The sequence below is a fragment of the Pimephales promelas genome, chromosome 7, assembly GCF_988280905.1.
Source record: "Pimephales promelas chromosome 7, fPimPro1.hap1.1, whole genome shotgun sequence".
Taxonomy (NCBI): Eukaryota; Metazoa; Chordata; class Actinopteri; order Cypriniformes; family Leuciscidae; genus Pimephales; species Pimephales promelas.
The window spans coordinates 35,508,652-35,528,975 of record NC_142775.1 but is presented as its reverse complement, the minus strand read 5'-3'; the positions used below and the strand labels follow the sequence as shown (position 1 = coordinate 35,528,975).

At 40.6% G+C, this 20,324-nt stretch overlaps 1 pseudogene; it reads right to left on the bottom strand.

Moving 5' to 3' along the window:
* Nucleotides 1–16,665: 16,665 nt before the first annotated feature.
* Nucleotides 16,666–18,567, bottom strand: LOC120495011 (SCAN domain-containing protein 3 pseudogene; annotated as a pseudogene).
* Nucleotides 18,568–20,324: the final 1,757 nt, after the last annotated feature.

Below are 20,324 nucleotides of genomic sequence, written 5' to 3'. Positions count from 1 at the left end.
TTTTTTTTCGGGTCGAAATTTTGAATTTCGATATCTCAGCTCTGGGAGGGTCTAGAGCCTCCATTTTTGCACTCAGGTCAAAGTCTCGTGGCCCTCTATCATAATCCAGAGTTTTGAGAAGATTGGAGAAACTTCATTTTTCGCCCAAAAATGAAAAAAAAAAAAAAACGAAAGGGGTAACACTGTCGTTTTTTTTTTCGGGTCGAAATTTTGAATTTCGATATCTCAGCTCTGGAAGGGTCTAGAGCCTCCATTTTTGCACTCAGGTCAAAGTCTCGTGGCCCTCTATCATAATCCAGAGTTTTGAGAAGATTGGAGAAACTTCATTTTTCGCCCAAAAATGAAAAAAAAAACGAAAGGGGTAACACTGTCGTTTTTTTTCGGGTCGAAATTTTGAATTTCGATATCTCAGCTCTGGAAGGGTCTAGAGCCTCCATTTTTGCACTCAGGTCAAAGTCTTGCGCCCCTCTATCAGAATCCAGAGTTTTGAGAAGATTGGAGAAACTTAATTTTTCGCCCAAAACTGAAAAAAACGAAAGGGGTAACACTGTCGTTTTTTTTTTCGGCCCTCTGGATTCTGATAGAGGGGCGCAAGACTTTGACCTGAGTGCAAAAATGGAGGCTCTAGACCCTTCCAGAGCTGAGATATCGAAATTCAAAATTTCGACCCGAAAAAAAACGACAGTGTTACCCCTTTCGTTTTTTTTTTCATTTTTGGGCGAAAAATGAAGTTTCTCCAATCTTCTCAAAACTCTGGATTATGATAGAGGGCCACGAGACTTTGACCTGAGTGCAAAAATGGAGGCTCTAGACCCTCCCAGAGCTGAGATATCGAAATTCAAAATTTCGACCCGAAAAAAAAACGACAGTGTTACCCCTATCGTTTTTTTTCATTTTTGGGCGAAAAATGAAGTTTCTCCAATCTTCTCAAAACTCTGGATTCTGATAGAGGGGCGCAAGACTTTGACCTGAGTGCAAAAATGGAGGCTCTAGACCCTTCCAGAGCTGAGATATCGAAAATCAAAATTTCGACCCGAAAAAAAAAACAACAGTGTTACCCCTTTCGTTTTTTTTTTAATTTTTGGGGCGAAAAATGAAGTTTCTCCAATCTTCTCAAAACTCTGGATTCTGATAGAGGGGCGCAAGACTTTGACCTGAGTGCAAAAATGGAGGCTCTAGACCCTTCCAGAGGTGAGATATCGAAAATCTAAATTTCGACCCGAAAAAAAAAATGACAGTGTTACCCCTTTCGTTTTTTTCAGTTTTGGGCGAAAAATTAAGTTTCTCCAATCTTCTCAAAACTCTGGATTCTGATAGAGGGGTGCAAGACTTTGACCTGAGTGCAAAAATGGAGGCTCTAGACCCTTCCAGAGCTGAGATATCGAAATTCAAAATTTCGACCCGAAAAAAAAACGACAGTGTTACCCCTTTCGTCTTTTTTTCATTTTTGGGCGAAAAATGAAGTTTCTCCAATCTTCTCAAAACTCTGGATTATGATAGAGGGCCACGAGACTTTGACATGAGTGCAAAAATGGAGGCTCTAGACCCTCCCAGAGCTGAGATATCGAAATTCAAAATTTCGACCCGAAAAAAAAACGACAGTGTTACCCCTTTCGTTTTTTTTCATTTTTGGGAGAAAAATGAAGTTTCTCCAATCTTCTCAAAACTCTGGATTCTGATAGAGGGGCGCAAGACTTTGACCTGAGTGCAAAAATGGAGGCTCTAGACCCTTCCAGAGCTGAGATATCGAAAATCAAAATTTCGACCCGAAAAAAAAACGACAGTGTTACCCCTTTCGTTTTTTTTAATTTTTGGGCGAAAAATGAAGTTTCTCCAATCTTCTCAAAACTCTGGATTATGATAGAGGGCCACGAGACTTTGACCTGAGTGCAAAAATGGAGGCTCTAGACCCTTCCAGAGCTGAGATATCGAAATTCAAAATTTCGACCCGAAAAAAAAACGACAGTGTTACCCCTTTCGTTTTTTTTCATTTTTGGGCGAAAAATGAAGTTTCTCCAATCTTCTCAAAACTCTGGATTATGATAGAGGGCCACGAGACTTTGACCTGAGTGCAAAAATGGAGGCTCTAGACCCTTCCAGAGCTGAGATATTGAAATTCAAAATTTCGACCCGAAAAAAAAAACGACAGTGTTACCCCTTTCGTTTTTTTTCATTTTTGGGCGAAAAATGAAGTTTCTCCAATCTTCTCAAAACTCTGGATTATGATAGAGGGCCACGAGACTTTGACCTGAGTGCAAAAATGGAGGCTCTAGACCTTTCCTGAGCTGAGATATCGAAATTCAAAATTTCGACCCGAAAAAAAAACGACAGTGTTACCCCTTTCGTTTTTTTTCATTTTTGGGCGAAAAATTAAGTTTCTCCAATCTTCTCAAAACTCTGGATTATGATAGAGGACCACAAGACTTTGACCTGAGTGCAAAAATGGAGGCTCTAGACCCTTCCAGAGCTGAGATATCGAAATTCAAAATTTCGACCCGAAAAAAAAACGACAGTGTTACCCCTTTCGTTTTTTTTCATTTTTGGGCGAAAAATGAAGTTTCTCCAATCTTCTCAAAACTCTGGATTCTGATAGAGGGGCGCAAGACTTTGACCTGAGTGCAAAAATGGAGGCTCTAGACCCTTCCAGAGCTGAGATATCGAAAATCAAAATTTCGACCCGAAAAAAAAACGACAGTGTTACCCCTTTCGTTTTTTTTCATTTTTGGGCGAAAAATGAAGTTTCTCCAATCTTCTCAAAACTCTGGATTCTGATAGAGGGGCGCAAGACTTTGACCTGAGTGCAAAAATGGAGGCTCTAGACCCTTCCAGAGCTGAGATATCGAAAATCAAAATTTCGACCCGAAAAAAAAAACGACAGTGTTACCCCTTTCGTTTTTTTTCATTTTTGGGCGAAAAATTAAGTTTCTCCAATCTTCTCAAAACTCTGGATTATGATAGAGGGCCACGAGACTTTGACCTGAGTGCAAAAATGGAGGCTCTAGACCCTTCCAGAGCTGAGATATCGAAATTCAAAATTTCTACCAGAAAAAAAACGACAGTGTTACCCCTTTCGTTTTTTTTTTTCATTTTTGGGCGAAAAATGAAGTTTCTCCAATCTTCTCAAAACTCTGGATTATGATAGAGTGCCACGAGACTTTGACCTGAGTGCAAAAATGGACGCTCTAGACCCTTCCAGAGCTGAGATATCGAAATTCAAAATTTCGACCAGAAAAAAAAACGACAGTGTTACCCCTTTCGTTTTTTTTCATTTTTGGGCGAAAAATGAAGTTTCTCCAATCTTCTCAAAACTCTGGATTATGATAGAGGGCCACGAGACTTTGACCTGAGTGCAAAAATGGAGGCTCTAGACCCTCCCAGAGCTGAGATATCGAAATTCAAAATTTCGACCCGAAAAAAAAAACGACAGTGTTACCCCTTTCGTTTTTTTTCATTTTTGGGCGAAAAATGAAGTTTCTCCAATCTTCTCAAAACTCTGGATTCTGATAGAGGGGCGCAAGACTTTGACCTGAGTGCAAAAATGGAGGCACTAGACCCTTCCAGAGCTGAGATATCGAAATTCAAAATTTCGACCCAAAAAAAAAAACGACAGTGTTACCCCTTTCGTTTTTTTTCATTTTTGGGCAAAAATGAAGTTTCTCCAATCTTCTCAAAACTCTGGATTATGATAGAGGGCCACGAGACTTTGACCTGAGTGCAAAAATGGAGGCTCTAGACCCTTCCAGAGCTGAGATATCGAAATTCAAAATTTCGACCCGAAAAAAAAAACGACAGTGTTACCCCTTTCGTTTTTTTTTCATTTTTGGGCGAAAAATGAAGTTTCTCCAATCTTCTCAAAACTCTGGATTATGATAGAGGGCCACGAGACTTTGACCTGAGTGCAAAAATGGAGGCTCTAGACCCTTCCAGAGCTGAGATATCGAAATTCAAAATTTCGACCCGAAAAAAAAACGACAGTGTTACCCCTTTCGTTTTTTTTTTTTCATTTTTGGGCGAAAAATGAAGTTTCTCCAATCTTCTCAAAACTCTGGATTATGATAGAGGGCCACGAGACTTTGACCTGAGTGCAAAAATGGAGGCTCTAGACCCTTCCAGAGCTGAGATATCGAAATTCAAAATTTCGACCCGAAAAAAAAAACGACAGTGTTACCCCTTTCGTTTTTTTTTTCATTTTTGGGCGAAAAATGAAGTTTCTCCAATCTTCTCAAAACTCTGGATTATGATAGAGGGCCACGAGACTTTGACCTGAGTGCAAAAATGGAGGCTCTAGACCCTTCCAGAGCTGAGATATCGAAATTCAAAATTTCGACCCGAAAAAAAAAACGACAGTGTTACCCCTTTCGTTTTTTTTTCATTTTTGGGCGAAAAATGAAGTTTCTCCAATCTTCCCAAAACTCTGGATTATGATAGAGGGCCACAAGACTTTGACCTGAGTGCAAAAATGGAGGCTCTAGACCCTCCCAGAGCTGAGATATCGAAAATCAAAATTTCGACCCGAAAAAAAAAACGACAGTGTTACCCCTTTCGTTTTTTTTCATTTTTGGGCGAAAAATGAAGTTTCTCCAATCTTCTCAAAACTCTGGATTCTGATAGAGGGGCGCAAGACTTTGACCTGAGTGCAAAAATGGAGGCTCTAGACCCTTCCAGAGCTGAGATATCGAAAATCAAAATTTCGACCCGAAAAAAAAAACGACAGTGTTACCCCTTTCGTTTTTTTTCATTTTTGGGCGAAAAATGAAGTTTCTCCAATCTTCTCAAAACTCTGGATTATGATAGAGGGCCACGAGACTTTGACCTGAGTGCAAAAATGGAGGCTCTAGACCCTTCCAGAGCTGAGATATCGAAATTCAAAATTTCGACCCGAAAAAAAACCGACAGTGTTACCCCTTTCGTTTTTTTTTTCATTTTTGGGCGAAAAATGAAGTTTCTCCAATCTTCCCAAAACTCTGGATTATGATAGAGGGCCACAAGACTTTGACCTGAGTGCAAAAATGGAGGCTCTAGACCCTCCCAGAGCTGAGATATCGAAAATCAAAATTTCGACCCGAAAAAAAAACGACAGTGTTACCCCTTTCGTTTTTTTTCATTTTTGGGCGAAAAATGAAGTTTCTCCAATCTTCTCAAAACTCTGGATTCTGATAGAGGGGCGCAAGACTTTGACCTGAGTGCAAAAATGGAGGCTCTAGACCCTTCCAGAGCTGAGATATCGAAAATCAAAATTTCGACCCGAAAAAAAAACGACAGTGTTACCCCTTTCGTTTTTTTTCATTTTTGGGCGAAAAATGAAGTTTCTCCAATCTTCTCAAAACTCTGGATTATGATAGAGGGCCACGAGACTTTGACCTGAGTGCAAAAATGGAGGCTCTAGACCCTTCCAGAGCTGAGATATCGAAATTCAAAATTTCGACCCGAAAAAAAAAACGACAGTGTTACCCCTTTCGTTTTTTTTCATTTTTGGGCGAAAAATGAAGTTTCTCCAATCTTCCCAAAACTCTGGATTATGATAGAGGGCCACAAGACTTTGACCTGAGTGCAAAAATGGAGGCTCTAGACCCTCCCAGAGCTGAGATATCGAAAATCAAAATTTCGACCCGAAAAAAAAACGACAGTGTTACCCCTTTCGTTTTTTTTCATTTTTGGGCGAAAAATGAAGTTTCTCCAATCTTCTCAAAACTCTGGATTATGATAGAGGACCACAAGACTTTGACCTGAGTGCAAAAATGGAGGCTCTAGACCCTTCCAGAGCTGAGATATCGAAATTCAAAATTTCGACCCGAAAAAAAAACGACAGTGTTACCCCTTTCGTTTTTTTTTCATTTTTGGGCGAAAAATGAAGTTTCTCCAATCTTCTCAAAACTCTGGATTCTGATAGAGGGGCGCAAGACTTTGACCTGAGTGCAAAAATGGAGGCTCTAGACCCTTCCAGAGCTGAGATATCGAAAATCAAAATTTCGACCCGAAAAAAAAACGACAGTGTTACCCCTTTCGTTTTTTTTCATTTTTGGGCGAAAAATGAAGTTTCTCCAATCTTCTCAAAACTCTGGATTCTGATAGAGGGGCGCAAGACTTTGACCTGAGTGCAAAAATGGAGGCTCTAGACCCTTCCAGAGCTGAGAAATCGAAAATCAAAATTTCGACCCGAAAAAAAAAACGACAGTGTTACCCCTTTCGTTTTTTTTCATTTTTGGGCGAAAAATTAAGTTTCTCCAATCTTCTCAAAACTCTGGATTATGATAGAGGGCCACGAGACTTTGACCTGAGTGCAAAAATGGAGGCTCTAGACCCTTCCAGAGCTGAGATATCGAAATTCAAAATTTCTACCAGAAAAAAAACGACAGTGTTACCCCTTTCGTTTTTTTTTTCATTTTTGGGCGAAAAATGAAGTTTCTCCAATCTTCTCAAAACTCTGGATTATGATAGAGGGCCACGAGACTTTGACCTGAGTGCAAAAATGGACGCTCTAGACCCTTCCAGAGCTGAGATATCGAAATTCAAAATTTCGACCAGAAAAAAAAACGACAGTGTTACCCCTTTCGTTTTTTTTTCATTTTTGGGCGAAAAATGAAGTTTCTCCAATCTTCTCAAAACTCTGGATTATGATAGAGGGCCACGAGACTTTGACCTGAGTGCAAAAATGGAGGCTCTAGACCCTCCCAGAGCTGAGATATCGAAATTCAAAATTTCGACCCGAAAAAAAAAACGACAGTGTTACCCCTTTCGTTTTTTTTCATTTTTGGGCGAAAAATGAAGTTTCTCCAATCTTCTCAAAACTCTGGATTCTGATAGAGGGGCGCAAGACTTTGACCTGAGTGCAAAAATGGAGGCTCTAGACCCTTCCAGAGCTGAGATATCGAAAATCAAAATTTCGACCCGAAAAAAAAAATGACAGTGTTACCCCTTTCGTTTTTTTTTTCATTTTTGGGCGAAAAATGAAGTTTCTCCAATCTTCTCAAAACTCTGGATTCTGATAGAGGGGCGCAAGACTTTGACCTGAGTGCAAAAATGGAGGCACTAGACCCTTCCAGAGCTGAGATATCGAAATTCAAAATTTCGACCCAAAAAAAAAAAACGACAGTGTTACCCCTTTCGTTTTTTTTCATTTTTGGGCAAAAATGAAGTTTCTCCAATCTTCTCAAAACTCTGGATTATGATAGAGGGCCACGAGACTTTGACCTGAGTGCAAAAATGGAGGCTCTAGACCCTTCCAGAGCTGAGATATCGAAATTCAAAATTTCGACCCGAAAAAAAAAACGACAGTGTTACCCCTTTCGTTTTTTTTTCATTTTTGGGCGAAAAATGAAGTTTCTCCAATCTTCTCAAAACTCTGGATTATGATAGAGGGCCACGAGACTTTGACCTGAGTGCAAAAATGGAGGCTCTAGACCCTTCCAGAGCTGAGATATCGAAATTCAAAATTTCGACCCGAAAAAAAAACGACAGTGTTACCCCTTTCGTTTTTTTTTTTTCATTTTTGGGCGAAAAATGAAGTTTCTCCAATCTTCTCAAAACTCTGGATTATGATAGAGGGCCACGAGACTTTGACCTGAGTGCAAAAATGGAGGCTCTAGACCCTTCCAGAGCTGAGATATCGAAATTCAAAATTTCGACCCGAAAAAAAAAACGACAGTGTTACCCCTTTCGTTTTTTTTTTTCATTTTTGGGCGAAAAATGAAGTTTCTCCAATCTTCTCAAAACTCTGGATTATGATAGAGGGCCACGAGACTTTGACCTGAGTGCAAAAATGGAGGCTCTAGACCCTTCCAGAGCTGAGATATCGAAATTCAAAATTTCGACCCGAAAAAAAAAACGACAGTGTTACCCCTTTCGTTTTTTTTTCATTTTTGGGCGAAAAATGAAGTTTCTCCAATCTTCCCAAAACTCTGGATTATGATAGAGGGCCACGAGACTTTGACCTGAGTGCAAAAATGGAGGCTCTAGACCCTCCCAGAGCTGAGATATCGAAATTCAAAATTTCGACCCGAAAAAAAAACGACAGTGTTACCCCTTTCGTTTTTTTTCATTTTTGGGCGAAAAATGAAGTTTCTCCAATCTTCTCAAAACTCTGGATTATGATAGAGGGGCGCAAGACTTTGACCTGAGTGCAAAAATGGAGGCTCTAGACCCTCCCAGAGCTGAGATATCGAAAATCAAAATTTCGACCCGAAAAAAAAACGACAGTGTTACCCCTTTCGTTTTTTTTCATTTTTGGGCGAAAAATGAAGTTTCTCCAATCTTCTCAAAACTCTGGATTCTGATAGAGGGGCGCAAGACTTTGACCTGAGTGCAAAAATGGAGGCTCTAGACCCTTCCAGAGCTGAGATATCGAAAATCAAAATTTCGACCCGAAAAAAAAACGACAGTGTTACCCCTTTCGTTTTTTTTTTCATTTTTGGGCGAAAAATGAAGTTTCTCCAATCTTCCCAAAACTCTGGATTATGATAGAGGGCCACGAGACTTTGACCTGAGTGCAAAAATGGAGGCTCTAGACCCTCCCAGAGCTGAGATATCGAAAATCAAAATTTCGACCCGAAAAAAAAAACGACAGTGTTACCCCTTTCGTTTTTTTTCATTTTTGGGCGAAAAATGAAGTTTCTCCAATCTTCTCAAAACTCTGGATTCTGATAGAGGGGCGCAAGACTTTGACCTGAGTGCAAAAATGGAGGCTCTAGACCCTTCCAGAGCTGAGATATCGAAAATCAAAATTTCGACCCGAAAAAAAAACGACAGTGTTACCCCTTTCGTTTTTTTTCATTTTTGGGCGAAAAATGAAGTTTCTCCAATCTTCTCAAAACTCTGGATTATGATAGAGGGCCACGAGACTTTGACCTGAGTGCAAAAATGGAGGCTCTAGACCCTTCCAGAGCTGAGATATCGAAATTCAAAATTTCGACCCGAAAAAAAAAACGACAGTGTTACCCCTTTCGTTTTTTTTCATTTTTGGGCGAAAAATGAAGTTTCTCCAATCTTCCCAAAACTCTGGATTATGATAGAGGGCCACAAGACTTTGACCTGAGTGCAAAAATGGAGGCTCTAGACCCTCCCAGAGCTGAGATATCGAAAATCAAAATTTCGACCCGAAAAAAAAACGACAGTGTTACCCCTTTCGTTTTTTTTCATTTTTGGGCGAAAAATGAAGTTTCTCCAATCTTCTCAAAACTCTGGATTATGATACAGGGCCACGAGACTTTGACCTGAGTGCAAAAATGGAGGCTCTAGACCCTTCCAGAGCTGAGATATCGAAATTCAAAATTTCGACCCGAAAAAAAAACGAGAGTGTTACCCCTTTCGTTTTTTTTCATTTTTGGGCGAAAAATGAAGTTTCTCCAATCTTCTCAAAACTCTGGATTATGATAGAGGGCCACAAGACTTTGACCTGAGTGCAAAAATTGAGGCTCTAGACCCTCCCAGAGCTGAGATATCGAAAATCAAAATTTCGACCCGAAAAAAAAAACGACAGTGTTACCCCTTTCGTTTTTTTTCATTTTTGGGCGAAAAATGAAGTTTCTCCAATCTTCTCAAAACTCTGGATTATGATAGAGGGCCACGAGACTTTGACCTGAGTGCAAAAATGGAGGCTCTAGACCCTTCCAGAGCTGAGATATCGAAATTCAAAATTTCGACCCGAAAAAAAAACGACAGTGTTACCCCTTTCGTTTTTTTTCATTTTTGGGCGAAAAATGAAGTTTCTCCAATCTTCTCAAAACTCTGGATTATGATAGAGGGCCACGAGACTTTGACCTGAGTGCAAAAATGGAGGCTCTAGACCCTTCCAGAGCTGAGATATCGAAATTCAAAATTTCGACCCGAAAAAAAAACGACAGTGTTACCCCTTTCGTTTTTTTTCATTTTTGGGCGAAAAATGAAGTTTCTCCAATCTTCTCAAAACTCTGGATTATGATAGAGGGCCACGAGACTTTGACCTGAGTGCAAAAATGGAGGCTCTAGACCCTTCCAGAGCTGAGATATCGAAATTCAAAATTTCGACCCGAAAAAAAAACGACAGTGTTACCCCTTTCGTTTTTTTTCATTTTTGGGCGAAAAATTAAGTTTCTCCAATCTTCCCAAAACTCTGGATTATGATAGAAGGCCACAAGACTTTGACCTGAGTGCAAAAATGGAGGCTCTAGACCCTCCCAGAGCTGAGATATCGAAAATCAAAATTTCGACCCGAAAAAAAAACGACAGTGTTACCCCTTTCGTTTTTTTTCATTTTTGGGCGAAAAATGAAGTTTCTCCAATCTTCTCAAAACTCTGGATTATGATAGAGGGCCACGAGACTTTGACCTGAGTGCAAAAATGGAGGCTCTAGACCCTCCCAGAGCTGAGATATCGAAAATCAAAATTTCGACCCGAAAAAAAAACGACAGTGTTACCCCTTTCGTTTTTTTTTCATTTTTGGGCGAAAAATGAAGTTTCTCCAATCTTCTCAAAACTCTGGATTATGATAGAGGGCCACGAGACTTTGACCTGAGTGCAAAAATGGAGGCTCTAGACCCTTCCAGAGCTGAGATATCGAAATTCAAAATTTCGACCCGAAAAAAAAACGACAGTGTTACCCCTTTCGTTTTTTTTCATTTTTGGGCGAAAAATTAAGTTTCTCCAATCTTCTCAAAACTCTGGATTATGATAGAGGGCCACGAGACTTTGACCTGAGTGCAAAAATGGAGGCTCTAGACCCTTCCAGAGCTGAGATATCGAAATTCAAAATTTCGACCCGAAAAAAAAACGACAGTGTTACCCCTTTCGTTTTTTTTTCATTTTTGGGCGAAAAATGAAGTTTCTCCAATCTTCTCAAAACTCTGGATTATGATAGAGGGCCACGAGACTTTGATCTGAGTGCAAAAATGGAGGCTCTAGACCCTTCCAGAGCTGAGATATCGAAATTCAAAATTTCGACCCGAAAAAAAAACGACAGTGTTACCCCTTTCGTGTTTTTTCATTTTTTGGCGAAAAATGAAGTTTCTCCAATCTTCCCAAAACTCTGGATTATGATAGAGGGCCACAAGACTTTGACCTGAGTGCAAAAATGGAGGCTCTAGACCCTCCCAGAGCTGAGATATCGAAAATCAAAATTTCGACCCGAAAAAAAAACGACAGTGTTACCCCTTTCGTTTTTTTTTTCATTTTTGGGCGAAAAATGAAGTTTCTCCAATCTTCTCAAAACTCTGGATTATGATAGAGGGCCACGAGACTTTGACCTGAGTGCAAAAATGGAGGCTCTAGACCCTTCCAGAGCTGAGATATCGAAATTCAAAATTTCGACCCGAAAAAAAAACGACAGTGTTACCCCTTTCGTTTTTTTTCATTTTTGGGCGAAAAATGAAGTTTCTCCAATCTTCTCAAAACTCTGGATTATGATAGAGGGCCACAAGACTTTGACCTGAGTGCAAAAATGGAGGCTCTAGACCCTCCCAGAGCTGAGATATCGAAAATCAAAATTTCGACCCGAAAAAAAAACGACAGTGTTACCCCTTTCGTTTTTTTTTTCATTTTTGGGCGAAAAATGAAGTTTCTCCAATCTTCTCAAAACTCTGGATTATGATAGAGGGCCACAAGACTTTGACCTGAGTGCAAAAATGGAGGCTCTAGACCCTCCCAGAGCTGAGATATCGAAAATCAAAATTTCGACCCGAAAAAAAAACGACAGTGTTACCCCTTTCGTTTTTTTTCATTTTTGGGCGAAAAATGAAGTTTCTCCAATCTTCTCAAAACTCTGGATTATGATAGAGGGCCACGAGACTTTGACCTGAGTGCAAAAATGGAGGCTCTAGACCCTTCCAGAGCTGAGATATCGAAATTCAAAATTTCGACCCGAAAAAAAAACGACAGTGTTACCCCTTTCGTTTTTTTTCATTTTTGGGCGAAAAATGAAGTTTCTCCAATCTTCTCAAAACTCTGGATTATGATAGAGGGCCACGAGACTTTGACCTGAGTGCAAAAATGGAGGCTCTAGACCCTTCCAGAGCTGAGATATCGAAATTCAAAATTTCGACCCGAAAAAAAAACGACAGTGTTACCCCTTTCGTTTTTTTTTTCATTTTTGGGCGAAAAATGAAGTTTCTCCAATCTTCTCAAAACTCTGGATTATGATAGAGGGCCACAAGACTTTGACCTGAGTGCAAAAATGGAGGCTCTAGACCCTCCCAGAGCTGAGATATCGAAAATCAAAATTTCGACCCGAAAAAAAAAACGACAGTGTTACCCCTTTCGTTTTTTTTCATTTTTGGGCGAAAAATGAAGTTTCTCCAATCTTCTCAAAACTCTGGATTCTGATAGAGGGGCGCAAGACTTTGACCTGAGTGCAAAAATGGAGGCTCTAGACCCTTCCAGAGCTGAGATATCGAAAATCAAAATTTCGACCCGAAAAAAAAAACGACAGTGTTACCCCTTTCGTTTTTTTTCATTTTTGGGCGAAAAATTAAGTTTCTCCAATCTTCTCAAAACTCTGGATTCTGATAGAGGGGCGCAAGACTTTGACCTGAGTGCAAAAATGGAGGCTCTAGACCTTTCCAGAGCTGAGATATCGAAATTCAAAATTTCGACCCGAAAAAAAAAACGACAGTGTTACCCCTTTCGTTTTTTTTTCATTTTTGGGCGAAAAATTAAGTTTCTCCAATCTTCTCAAAACTCTGGATTCTGATAGAGGGGCGCAAGACTTTGACCTGAGTGCAAAAATGGAGGCTCTAGACCCTTCCAGAGCTGAGATATCGAAAATCAAAATTTCGACCCGAAAAAAAAACGACAGTGTTACCCCTTTCGTTTTTTTTCATTTTTGGGCGAAAAATGAAGTTTCTCCAATCTTCTCAAAACTCTGGATTCTGATAGAGGGGCGCAAGACTTTGACCTGAGTGCAAAAATGGAGGCTCTAGACCCTTCCAGAGCTGAGATATCGAAAATCAAAATTTCGACCCGAAAAAAAAAACGACAGTGTTACCCCTTTCGTTTTTTTTCATTTTTGGGCGAAAAATTAAGTTTCTCCAATCTTCTCAAAACTCTGGATTATGATAGAGGGCCACGAGACTTTGACCTGAGTGCAAAAATGGAGGCTCTAGACCCTTCCAGAGCTGAGATATCGAAATTCAAAATTTCTACCAGAAAAAAAACGACAGTGTTACCCCTTTCGTTTTTTTTTTCATTTTTGGGCGAAAAATGAAGTTTCTCCAATCTTCTCAAAACTCTGGATTATGATAGAGGGCCACGAGACTTTGACCTGAGTGCAAAAATGGACGCTCTAGACCCTTCCAGAGCTGAGATATCGAAATTCAAAATTTCGACCAGAAAAAAAAACGACAGTGTTACCCCTTTCGTTTTTTTTCATTTTTGGGCGAAAAATGAAGTTTCTCCAATCTTCTCAAAACTCTGGATTATGATAGAGGGCCACGAGACTTTGACCTGAGTGCAAAAATGGAGGCTCTAGACCCTCCCAGAGCTGAGATATCGAAATTCAAAATTTCGACCCGAAAAAAAAAACGACAGTGTTACCCCTTTCGTTTTTTTTCATTTTTGGGCGAAAAATGAAGTTTCTCCAATCTTCTCAAAACTCTGGATTCTGATAGAGGGGCGCAAGACTTTGACCTGAGTGCAAAAATGGAGGCTCTAGACCCTTCCAGAGCTGAGATATCGAAAATCAAAATTTCGACCCGAAAAAAAAAATGACAGTGTTACCCCTTTCGTTTTTTTTTTCATTTTTGGGCGAAAAATGAAGTTTCTCCAATCTTCTCAAAACTCTGGATTCTGATAGAGGGGCGCAAGACTTTGACCTGAGTGCAAAAATGGAGGCACTAGACCCTTCCAGAGCTGAGATATCGAAATTCAAAATTTCGACCCAAAAAAAAAAAACGACAGTGTTACCCCTTTCGTTTTTTTTCATTTTTGGGCAAAAATGAAGTTTCTCCAATCTTCTCAAAACTCTGGATTATGATAGAGGGCCACGAGACTTTGACCTGAGTGCAAAAATGGAGGCTCTAGACCCTTCCAGAGCTGAGATATCGAAATTCAAAATTTCGACCCGAAAAAAAAAACGACAGTGTTACCCCTTTCGTTTTTTTTTCATTTTTGGGCGAAAAATGAAGTTTCTCCAATCTTCTCAAAACTCTGGATTATGATAGAGGGCCACGAGACTTTGACCTGAGTGCAAAAATGGAGGCTCTAGACCCTTCCAGAGCTGAGATATCGAAATTCAAAATTTCGACCCGAAAAAAAAACGACAGTGTTACCCCTTTCGTTTTTTTTTTTTCATTTTTGGGCGAAAAATGAAGTTTCTCCAATCTTCTCAAAACTCTGGATTATGATAGAGGGCCACGAGACTTTGACCTGAGTGCAAAAATGGAGGCTCTAGACCCTTCCAGAGCTGAGATATCGAAATTCAAAATTTCGACCCGAAAAAAAAAACGACAGTGTTACCCCTTTCGTTTTTTTTTTCATTTTTGGGCGAAAAATGAAGTTTCTCCAATCTTCTCAAAACTCTGGATTATGATAGAGGGCCACGAGACTTTGACCTGAGTGCAAAAATGGAGGCTCTAGACCCTTCCAGAGCTGAGATATCGAAATTCAAAATTTCGACCCGAAAAAAAAAACGACAGTGTTACCCCTTTCGTTTTTTTTTCATTTTTGGGCGAAAAATGAAGTTTCTCCAATCTTCCCAAAACTCTGGATTATGATAGAGGGCCACAAGACTTTGACCTGAGTGCAAAAATGGAGGCTCTAGACCCTCCCAGAGCTGAGATATCGAAAATCAAAATTTCGACCCGAAAAAAAAACGACAGTGTTACCCCTTTCGTTTTTTTTCATTTTTGGGCGAAAAATGAAGTTTCTCCAATCTTCTCAAAACTCTGGATTCTGATAGAGGGGCGCAAGACTTTGACCTGAGTGCAAAAATGGAGGCTCTAGACCCTTCCAGAGCTGAGATATCGAAAATCTAAATTTCGACCCGAAAAAAAAACGACAGTGTTACCCCTTTCGTTTTTTTTCATTTTTGGGCGAAAAATGAAGTTTCTCCAATCTTCTCAAAACTCTGGATTATGATAGAGGGCCACGAGACTTTGACCTGAGTGCAAAAATGGAGGCTCTAGACCCTTCCAGAGCTGAGATATCGAAATTCAAAATTTCGACCCGAAAAAAAAACGACAGTGTTACCCCTTTCGTTTTTTTTTTTCATTTTTGGGCGAAAAATGAAGTTTCTCCAATCTTCCCAAAACTCTGGATTATGATAGAGGGCCACAAGACTTTGACCTGAGTGCAAAAATGGAGGCTCTAGACCCTCCCAGAGCTGAGATATCGAAAATCAAAATTTCGACCCGAAAAAAAAACGACAGTGTTACCCCTTTCGTTTTTTTTCATTTTTGGGCGAAAAATGAAGTTTCTCCAATCTTCTCAAAACTCTGGATTCTGATAGAGGGGCGCAAGACTTTGACCTGAGTGCAAAAATGGAGGCTCTAGACCCTTCCAGAGCTGAGATATCGAAAATCAAAATTTCGACCCGAAAAAAAAACGACAGTGTTACCCCTTTCGTTTTTTTTCATTTTTGGGCGAAAAATGAAGTTTCTCCAATCTTCTCAAAACTCTGGATTATGATAGAGGGCCACGAGACTTTGACCTGAGTGCAAAAATGGAGGCTCTAGACCCTTCCAGAGCTGAGATATCGAAATTCAAAATTTCGACCCGAAAAAAAAAACGACAGTGTTACCCCTTTCGTTTTTTTTCATTTTTGGGCGAAAAATGAAGTTTCTCCAATCTTCCCAAAACTCTGGATTATGATAGAGGGCCACAAGACTTTGACCTGAGTGCAAAAATGGAGGCTCTAGACCCTCCCAGAGCTGAGATATCGAAAATCAAAATTTCGACCCGAAAAAAAAACGACAGTGTTACCCCTTTCGTTTTTTTTCATTTTTGGGCGAAAAATGAAGTTTCTCCAATCTTCTCAAAACTCTGGATTATGATACAGGGCCACGAGACTTTGACCTGAGTGCAAAAATGGAGGCTCTAGACCCTTCCAGAGCTGAGATATCGAAATTCAAAATTTCGACCCGAAAAAAAAACGAGAGTGTTACCCCTTTCGTTTTTTTTCATTTTTGGGCGAAAAATGAAGTTTCTCCAATCTTCTCAAAACTCTGGATTATGATAGAGGGCCACAAGACTTTGACCTGAGTGCAAAAATTGAGGCTCTAGACCAGGGGTTCCCAAACTTTTCAGACCGCGACCCCCAATATTAGACTGCTGACGACCCACGACCCAACCCCCCCCCCCCCCCCCCCCCCACGGACAGCTTGTGAGGATTTGCGATTTGGTTACATAGCTACTGACAGAGCTAAAAAAAAAAAAGGAACACAATCTCTAAGCCAGGCAGGCTATTTTATTGACAAATTATGGACAAAAACAAATACATCCATAACTGTCTGAAATTACAGACAGAATACGAACAAGCTGCCTAAATAACACGCATTCAACAATAACTTTGTATTCAGAAAAAAAAAAAAAAGCCTAATGTGATGGATGGGCGCTGTGCACGGAGAAAAGCAGGTCCACTGACTATAGGTTCAATTATGGACAAAAACAAATATATCCATAACTGAAATGCTTACAGACAGAATACGAACAAGCTTCATATATATAACACGCATAGCAATAACTTTGTATTCAGAAAAAAGCCTAATGTGATGGATGGGCGCTATGCGCGGAGCAAAGCAGGTCCACTCTAGGTTCAATTTTGGAGATCGCCACCCGTAGATCATCTTCCACGTTAAGCCGTGACCTGTGTTTATTCTTAATGTAAGTCAGCGTGGAGAATGACTTTTCGCATAAATACGTTGAGCCAAATTGCATGAGTACATCCAACGCGGCTTTCGACAACTGTGGATATTCCAGCGCGACAGAAACCCAGAACTCGTCCAGCGTCTTGCTGTCAAATGCCGTCCTCAGGGTTCGATCGGTTGAAAGTTCTATCAGCGCATCTTCCATATCAGACGCCAGATGATTTGCTGTGGTTACATTAAATGGTGACCTTATCCAGTCATATTGGTCGGGAGCGTCTCCTTCAGGGAAATACTTATGAAAGTGATCCAAAAGGGACTGAAGGTGAGCCATAATAGACACCTTGATGCTGTTAACACTGAGTGCATTTTCCTCCGTGAATTCTTCCAGCTCAGAAAACATGTCTATGCATCCCATTTCCACTCTCTCTTTCCAACGCAACAGCTTTCTCGTAAATGCCTGCACTTTATCATTAAGGTACAAGATGTTTGTGTTTTCACCTTGCAGGGACACATTTAGTCCGTTGAGTTTTTCAAAAATACATGACAAATATGCCAGTCTTGTCACCCAGTCAGCATCAGACAGATGCTCAGCAAGTGGAGATCTTTGGTCTGTGAGGAAAATGCGCACCTCATCCCGCAGCTCGAACAGGCGTCTCAGCACATTTCCTCGCGACAGCCACCTGACTTCTGTGTGTAGGAGCAGGCCTTTGTGCTCTGATCCCATTTCACTACAGAGAGTGGAAAACAGTCGTGTGTTGAGTGGACGTGATTTTATGTAATTAACAATCTTCACAGCAGTGTCAAGAACATGTTTAAACTCCGCATTCAGGGTTTTGCATGCGAGGGCTTCTCTATGTATGATGCAGTGCGTGAAGTTGATGTGAGGTGCAACTTGGAGGACTCGTGCCTTTAGTCCTTTATTTTTTCCCAGCATTGCCCCAGCTCCGTCTGTGCACACTGATATGCACTCGCCCCAAGATAGGCCTTCATCTTTAAGTTTGCTGTCCAGCTTATTGAAAATGTCCTCGCCTGTGCATGTTCCCTCCAGTTGCGTACAAAATAACATTTCCTCATTTAGTTTCCCCTCAAAAATATATCTGACAAATACAAGGAGTTGAGCGGTGCTTGACACGTCTGTGGATTCATCCAGTTGTAAGGCGTACCTCCCACTCTTCTTCACTCTTTCAATCAGTTGACACTTGATATCCTGAGCCATGTCTGTAATGCGGCGGGATACAGTCCCATCAGAGAGCGGCACTTGTTCCAGCTCAGCGGCCAGTTTATCTCCATGCATGACGCGACTCATAACTATTGCTGCTGGTTTGATTAAAGTTTCTCCGATGGTGTGTGGCTTTTTGTTCTGTGCAATTAAATATGCAACTTCATATGAAGCCTTCTGAGCTTTAGCGGGGATAGCTGTTTGTTTAGAAATGACTTTTTTTTGTCCCTGTAACTGTTTCTCCTTTCTGCGGAAAAAGTCAGTGGGTTTATCTGTGAGGCTGGGGTGTTTGGTGTTCAGGTGTCTTTGCATTTTCACGGGCTTCAGACTCTCATGTGCGAGGACTTCGGAGCACACAACGCATTGAGGGTGTTGTACCTGATTTATAACAATGCACGTGAAACCATAGTTTATGTATTCCTCTCTGTATTTTCTGGCTTTCGAGGAGGGATGGTCCTTTTGCGGGGCACGGGTTTGGCGGGCTGCCCTTCCAGAAGTGGAGGGTTGTCCTGGCGGCTCATCCTCTTCTCTGCCCTCTGTATTTTCTGCTGATCCCACTCTCTCATCAGCAGCAGGCATCTCTGCTCCCTTCTCGTTCTCTTTTGATGATAATAACCACCGTTTCATTTTTTTATCAAGTTTAGATCTCAAAATAGACCGATCGCTGTTTAGCAAAACACCAAATGATGTGCATCTAGCTAGCTAGCCAGCGCATGTTGTTGTGCTGTAAATTGTGATTGACACGTCACACATAATCAGAGCAAACAAAGTTTTATTTCCAGTTTATTTAAATAATCCTAAATTTATACTCGCATCATTACAACCTTTTTTAACACACACACACACACACACATATATATATATAAAAATTACGTTTCTGTAAATCATCTCGCGACCCCCCGCTCCCCACTCCGCGACCCCCCGAGGGGTCGCGACCCCCACTTTGGGAACTACTGCTCTAGACCCTCCCAGAGCTGAGATATCGAAAATCAAAATTTCGACCCGAAAAAAAAAACGACAGTGTTACCCCTTTCGTTTTTTTTCATTTTTGGGCGAAAAATGAAGTTTCTCCAATCTTCTCAAAACTCTGGATTATGATAGAGGGCCACAAGACTTTGACCTGAGTGCAAAAATGGAGGCTCTAGACCCTTCCAGAGCTGAGATATCGAAATTCAAAATTTCGACCCGAAAAAAAAACGACAGTGTTACCCCTTTCGTTTTTTTTCATTTTTGGGCGAAAAATGAAGTTTCTCCAATCTTCTCAAAACTCTGGATTATGATAGAGGGCCACGAGACTTTGACCTGAGTGCAAAAATGGAGGCTCTAGACCCTTCCAGAGCTGAGATATCGAAATTCAAAATTTCGACCCGAAAAAAAAACGACAGTGTTACCCCTTTCGTTTTTTTTCATTTTTGGGCGAAAAATGAAGTTTCTCCAATCTTCTCAAAACTCTGGATTATGATAGAGGGCCACGAGACTTTGACCTGAGTGCAAAAATGGAGGCTCTAGACCCTTCCAGAGCTGAGATATCGAAATTCAAAATTTCGACCCGAAAAAAAAACGACAGTGTTACCCCTTTCGTTTTTTTTCATTTTTGGGCGAAAAATTAAGTTTCTCCAATCTTCCCAAAACTCTGGATTATGATAGAAGGCCACAAGACTTTGACCTGAGTGCAAAAATGGAGGCTCTAGACCCTCCCAGAGCTGAGATATCGAAAATCAAAATTTCGACCCGAAAAAAAAACGACAGTGTTACCCCTTTCGTTTTTTTTCATTTTTGGGCGAAAAATGAAGTTTCTCCAATCTTCTCAAAACTCTGGATTATGATAGAGGGCCACGAGACTTTGACCTGAGTGCAAAAATGGAGGCTCTAGACCCTCCCAGAGCTGAGATATCGAAAATCAAAATTTCGACCCGAAAAAAAAACGACAGTGTTACCCCTTTCGTTTTTTTTTCATTTTTGGGCGAAAAATGAAGTTTCTCCAATCTTCTCAAAACTCTGGATTATGATAGAGGGCCACGAGACTTTGACCTGAGTGCAAAAATGGAGGCTCTAGACCCTTCCAGAGCTGAGATATCGAAATTCAAAATTTCGACCCGAAAAAAAAACGACAGTGTTACCCCTTTCGTTTTTTTTCATTTTTGGGCGAAAAATGAAGTTTCTCCAATCTTCTCAAAACTCTGGATTATGATAGAGGGCCACGAGACTTTGACCTGAGTGCAAAAATGGAGGCTCTAGACCCTTCCAGAGCTGAGATATCGAAATTCAAAATTTCGACCCGAAAAAAAAACGACAGTGTTACCCCTTTCGTTTTTTTTTTCATTTTTGGGCGAAAA